Consider the following 6492-nt stretch of genomic DNA (forward strand, 5'->3'; position numbering starts at 1 on the left):
GGGGGGAAGAGTGTTGATGGAACGGAGCCTGGGCTTTCGGAGGAGGTTACGTTTCTCCTGGAAACAGTCACTGCCTTTGGGGAAAGCAAGACCTGTGTCTTTGCCTAATTTTTTTTTTTTTTTTCATAATGGAAATCAAGGTAGCTGTTTTCATGGGAGACGATGCAGCAGAAGACGCTCATGCCTTCATTCCCGTCGCTGCTTGCTCAGCCGCCATACTATTTTGTTACAAAGGTCAAATAATTTTTTGCCGAACGCTCCTCCACCCCCACACAAAGAAGTACATAATATCATGTTTGTGTTGAAACTTTTTCTTCCGAGATGCCACAACCTCATCCAACAGAGAATTAGGAGTCCTGTTATTTTAATTTGCATCTCGTCACCAGATAAGTAAAGTTATCGTTGCAATTCTAATTAAACGGGATGATTGACTAAGGTAGCACATCAAAGGAGGGAAGTGAATATGAGAAGCGGGAGACTTATTAATTAGTCTGTGTGGAAGAAGTTCCAGGGATGTCAAGCTGAGCCCGCTGCGAGGAGAAAAAAAAGCCGACGAGAAAACGTTCGTTTCTTTGAAGTTAGGAGCCGAGATAGTGATGGAGGTAATTGCGTCTGACTGGATCCAATAACGAAGAGTTGTAAATCGGCCCTCGGAATCGAAGGAAAGATTCAAGTAACGAATGTGGCTGTCCCCCCTGCTGCGAAGAAACAGAATGTGGAGCGCGCTAATTGACCCAGCCTATTTCCCAGTAGTTCTCCGTTATTATTTATTAATTTTTAATTTCTGAATTATTTACGTCCTGGGAAATTATTCCTGACAGCCTGTTAGGCGTGCCAAAGTTAATGGAGGATGAAAGGCTGGGTACCAGAATTAGCAGTGATAGAGTCACAGGCTACTGGATTTAATGATTTTGGAAAGAAAAATTGATTTCACACAGTGTGTCACTTTATACTACTTTAGGGATGCGCCGGCTATTTGATTAATTGAGGAATAGCCGACTCAAAGTATATTTGAAGTGTAAATGAGCCACGGCGCTCGGCTGTTTACTTTCCCCCCTTCCGAGAGCTCTGGCTTCTCTTGAAGCTGAAGATTAAATGCTGGGGAAGACACGTTTGCACACTTGCCTGCACGCACACCTGTTCGATTCCCGTTCCCCTCAGAGGGAAGATCTTGGTATCTGAGAGCAGGCGTCTTCCCTTTTATTTCTTCTTCCCGTTCCTGCAGTGATTTCTTTATTCCAGCCCACAGACCGCCTCACTCAGGTTTCCCACCGGCTTCATGGTGACCGGAGAGATCAGCGCTTGCTGAAGAAGAGGAGTGTGGCAGATGCCCGGGGCCCCTGGGTCCTTTGGGACCACTCTTTCTGGCCTCTCTCAGAGTCTTCATGTGTCCGCAGTACCATCTCCGCGCCAAGTGCCTTAGTCCTGTCACGTGTCTCCTCAAATCAGGTGTTTCCCACACACCTGATTCCACAGTATCCCACACAAGGGCATCTTGAATTTTAATATGAAAACTACCCGGAGTTCCTGCTCATTCCTAGGTCAGGGACAGTGAGTGTGGAGCAGGCCTGTAATTCTGCATCTCCAGTCAGATCCTGAGGGAGCCCAGGCTGCTGGTCCTCGGCTGTTTTGTGTGACAATATCAGATAAAACTGGCAGATTCATCTACCTCAGTTTTTAGCTGTGTAACTGCCATTCAGAAACCTTAGATGACCTCAAAAACTTAGAATTAACCCCAGATCCCTATTAACTGGGAGTATTAATTTCTTTTCCTTATTTTGGGAACAAATACCTGGCAAAGGCAATTTAAGGAAGGAAGGAAGGGTTTGTTCTGACTCACAGTTCCCAGTGTCCTGGTCAGTGCCCTTTGTCAACTTGATACAAACCTAGACATTCGGCAAGTTAATTTTAATTTAGAAGATGCCTCTTAATTTATAAAAGGTCTATAGGCAGGCCTTTGAGGCATCTTTTCAAATAATTGATGATTGATATAAAAAGTCCCAGCCCATTGTGGTTGGGGACACTCCTGAACAGATGGTCCCCGGGTGTGTAAAAAAGCAGGCTGAGCAAGCCATGAGGAGCAAGCCAGTAAGCAGCACTCCTCCATGGCCTCTGCATCAGCTCCTCTCTCCAGCTTCCTGCCTGGAATTCCTCCCTGACTGCCCTGGATGATGAACTACACACCATGAAACGAAAGGAACTCTTTGCTCCCCAAGTTGCTTAGGATCATGATATTTTAGCACAGCAATAGAAACCCGAAGACAGAGGGTGTGGTTCATCGTGGTGTGAAGTCAGGGTGGCAGGAGCTTGAGGCAGCTGGTCACATCGCAACTGCAATCAGGAAGCAGAAGGAGGTGAAGGCTGAAGGCTAGCGTTCCCTCCCTCCCTCCCTCCCTCCCTCCCTCCCTCCTTGTTTCCTTCCTTTCTTTCTCTCTTTTATTTTTCTTTCTTCTGTCTCAGATTCCAGTCCATGAAACCATGAAATAGCACTGCTCACATTTACAGTGGGTCTCTCCATCTTAGTGAACCCAGTCTAGATAATCCCTGAGTGGAGGATCACCTTTCCAATGACGCTAGACCTGTCTATACTCACCATCCTCTCTGGCATTCCAGGTTCTTTTCAAAAATAGTTTGGATTGCATGTATTTATTTAGTGGGGAGGTCAGGGTATAGGTTTTAGGAATCAGTTATTTCCTGGCATGTGGGGGTCATAGGAATTGGACTCAGGTCATCAGGCTTTGGCAGCAAATGCCTTGCTTGACCTGAGCCATCCCACCAGCACAAGATTTGTTAGTCGAACCACACTGTCTTCCCACTTCCCACTTCCCACTTTTCCCTCCTGTTGTGCCTGCTGCTCTTTATTTCCAGTGCTGGTTTTGTGTTTGCGAAGTCCAGCATCGGCTCAGGGCATATTGTGCGCACTGCATCTTGGGAGCTGGAGAAGTGGCTTTTCTAAAGCTTCTCTTGTACTCCACTAGTTTTGTCTACTTCTCTCTTCTTCTTCTTTTTTTTTTTTTAATTTTATTTAACTTTATTTTATATGCATTTGTGTGAAGGTGTCAGGTTCCCTGGAACTAGATCTTCAGACAGTTGTGGGCAGCCATGTGGGTGCTGAGAATTGAACCCGGGTCCTCTGGAAGAGCAGTCAGTGCTCTTAACTACTGAGCCATCTCTCCACTTCTCTCTTCTTGAGACTCAGGCAGACCTGGGTCACGTCGTCACCTGGACTAGTCTTGACTTCAGGGCATTCCTCCTGCCTCACCCGCGAGTACTGCAGGTGGCTGCCACCAGATCCAGCTGGTTTTATCTATTTTTTTTGCCACGTGGTATCTTCGATCTTATGTGATTAATGCTCTGATTTTCCCCATTTGTGGGCAAAGTCAGCATGCCCTGAAGGAGTAGAGACTGCACTACGGTGTTTTATCTTTTCCAAGTTCAATGCCGCACTTAATGGAAAATCCAGTTTGACGGGTTGTATGGGAAGGAGGCTTTCTCATAGGGCTTGCAGGTCTGTAGCATTTCCGAAATCCGTAAGAGCTCACTCTTGCTTACTCACCCTAACTTCTTCATACTTTAATTTATTCAGTTCTTTGTTTGGACGTTTATTCATAAGCACTTGAGGCTTTTCTTTTTTGTTCGTCTGTTTGTTTTTAATCAGGGCGGTGCCAGCGGCTGGTAATCCACCAGACAGCAGACGCCTCGGCTCTCAGAGCTGGCAATTCCCTGTGCCTTCCTTCCCGCCCCTGCACTTTAGTGTCTCCTAACTCCAACTCCAAATAAACATTATCGAAGTAATAATTTATTCATGTTTTACTTTTCTTTTCTTTTCTTTTTTTTAAAATATTTATTTATTTATTATGTATACAATATTCTGTCTATGTGTATGCCTGCAGGCTAGAAGAGGGCACCAGACCCCATTACAGATGGTTGTGAGCCACCATGTGGTTGCTGGGAATTGAACTCAGGACCTTTGGAAGAGCAGGCAATGCTCTTAACCTCTGAGCCATCTCTCCAGCCCTTCTTTTTTCTTTTTCTTTCTTTTTCTTTTTTTTTTTTTTTTTTTTTTTTGATTTTTCAAGACAGGGTTTCTCTGTACCTTTGGAGCCTGGCCTCAAACTCACAGAGATCTGCCTGCCTCTGTCTCCCGAGTGCTGGGATTAAAGGCGTGCGCCACCACCGCCCAGCCTCTACTTTTTCTTTTTAAGACAGGGTTTCACTATATAACTGGTCTATACAGAAGGAGCTCACTACATAGGCCAGGCTGACCATGAGCCTCTGCCTCCTGGGTGCTGGGATTAAAGACACACACTGTAAAGGCACACACTGCCCCTCCCAGTTTATTAACTTTTTCTAAAGAAATCAAAATACTAGAACTGGGTATGGTGGTACACACCTTTGATCCTAGCACTCGGGTGGCAGGGTGCGTGGATCTCTGTGAATTTGAGGCCAGCCTAGTCTATATAGTGAGTTGCAGGACAGCCAGAGATATGTAGAGAAACCTTGTGTCAATGAAATAATAAAATAAAATAAAATAAAATAAAATAAAATAAAGCAAACTAGTCTTGTTAATTCTTTGCACTGCTTAAGATCCAACTTCCATTCCCTCAGCATGCCTGCAGGGACTCTCAAGGGACTTTCTGCTGTATCTGGCTGAGTCCACCATTCTCCTATCCAAAAAAATTAAGAATCCTTAAAGTCTTGACCATTCACGATGGTTTTCCCACCCCAAGTTCCTTCTAGTCCTCCTAGATTTGACAGCCAGTGCCAGTTTTTTGTGTTTTTTTTTTGTTGTTGTTGTTTGTTTTTTGTTATTGTTTTTCTTTCCCTAAATGTTCTTTCCAGTCATTCCTCCCCATCTGCCTTATTTGCTGGCAGGTTTCATTCTTTTAGCCTGCCCTAATTTCAGGCTTAACTCTTATACCCTACCAAATGTAGGGGGAAATGACAACTTTTAAGCACTTCTAATTTTAGGTTTGCTGTAAGTACTCAATCCAAACCAAACCAAAACAAACACAGAGTGTTTGCGTCATGTGACCTATGACAGGGAGGGATAAACAAACCAACCCAGACTAAGAAAAGCGTGATGTGGTTCCTTAGTAGCAGACATTAGAAGTCAGCTTTGTGTAAGGAACGAAGGGGCTGCTTGGAGGACAGGCGTTGGAACTGGGTGGAGATTTGGGAAAGCGAAGGATAACTTGCAAGAGAGACAGGCATTTCCCTGCAGGGCTAGTAGAACTTCTGCTCACAAAGAGACTGGCCAAGTGGAGTAATTCAAAGAGGAAGTCCACTGGAGCTGAGCCCTTCTCCTTGGAAAACCTAACCCCGGTTCTCTCAATGCAGAGTTGTCTTGGTTCTGGTTCTTATTTTTTTGGGTGGGGGTTGGTGAGGAGGGAAAGGAAGGGTCTCACAGTGTAGTTCAGGCTAGCCTGAACCAAACTGTATAACCTACAACTGGAGGCAGTCATAATGCCTTAGTAACTCAGAGCATGTGGTTCTTAAACCATGCCTTTGTCTTCAGTTGACGCTTCCTGTGGAAGGCAGAACGCTCTGATATGGGCGGTAGATGTGGCAGCAGGTGCTGGGCAGAGGTTTTGCTCACTCCCACAGAGCACAGATGTGAGCAGAGCAGACTTCACTCTTTCACGGTGCTTCAAGCTTTACTAAGAATAGCGCTCTTAGGGAAAAGGGGGCCAGAGAAGTTTTGGTTGGGATATTTTTATGCTACTTAAAAAGTCAGACCCAAGTAGCAGATGAAGAGGAAAGTATAAAAACTCCTTGGATAGGATATTTTAGTTTCTATCTTTAGGTCAGCATAAGGTTGAGGGATAAGTGGAACTATTAGTTATGAGGGAATATTGTATAGAAACAAGGCAGTGGAATAAAATGGAAAGTCTCCATCTGTGTAGTGGAACCTGACATACAGTAAATAAACCAATTGAGAGCTGAAATCAACAAGATAGAAACAAAGAAAATAATACAAAGAATCAATGAGAAAAAGAGTTGGTTCTTCGAGAAAAGAAACAAAATAGACAAATCTTTATCCAAGCTAATCAAAAGGCAGAGAGAGAATATCCAATTTAACAAAATCAGAAATGAAAAGGGAGACATAACAACAGACACTGAGGAAATAAAGAGGATCATCAGGTCATGTTTAGAATACCTGTACTCCACAAAATTGGAAAACTTAAAGGAAATGGAAACTTTCTGGATAAATATCACTTACCAAAATTAAATCAAGACCAGATAAGCAAAGTAAACAGACCTATAACTTCTGAAGAAATAGAAACAGTCATCAAAAGTCTCCCGACCAAAAAAAGCCCAGGACCAGACGGTTTCAGCTAAGAATTCTACAAGACTTTCAAAGAAGAACTAATACCAATACTCCTCAAATTGTTCCGCACAATAGAAACAGAAGGAACATTGCCAAACTCTTTTTATGAGGCTAAAATTACCCTGCTACCCAAACCACATAAAGACATTACTTAGAAAGGA

This window comes from Alexandromys fortis, unplaced genomic scaffold (assembly GCF_014885135.2).
Source record: "Alexandromys fortis isolate MF-2015 unplaced genomic scaffold, M_Fortis_MF-2015_v1.1 scaffold_19, whole genome shotgun sequence".
NCBI lineage: Eukaryota > Metazoa > Chordata > Mammalia > Rodentia > Cricetidae > Alexandromys > Alexandromys fortis.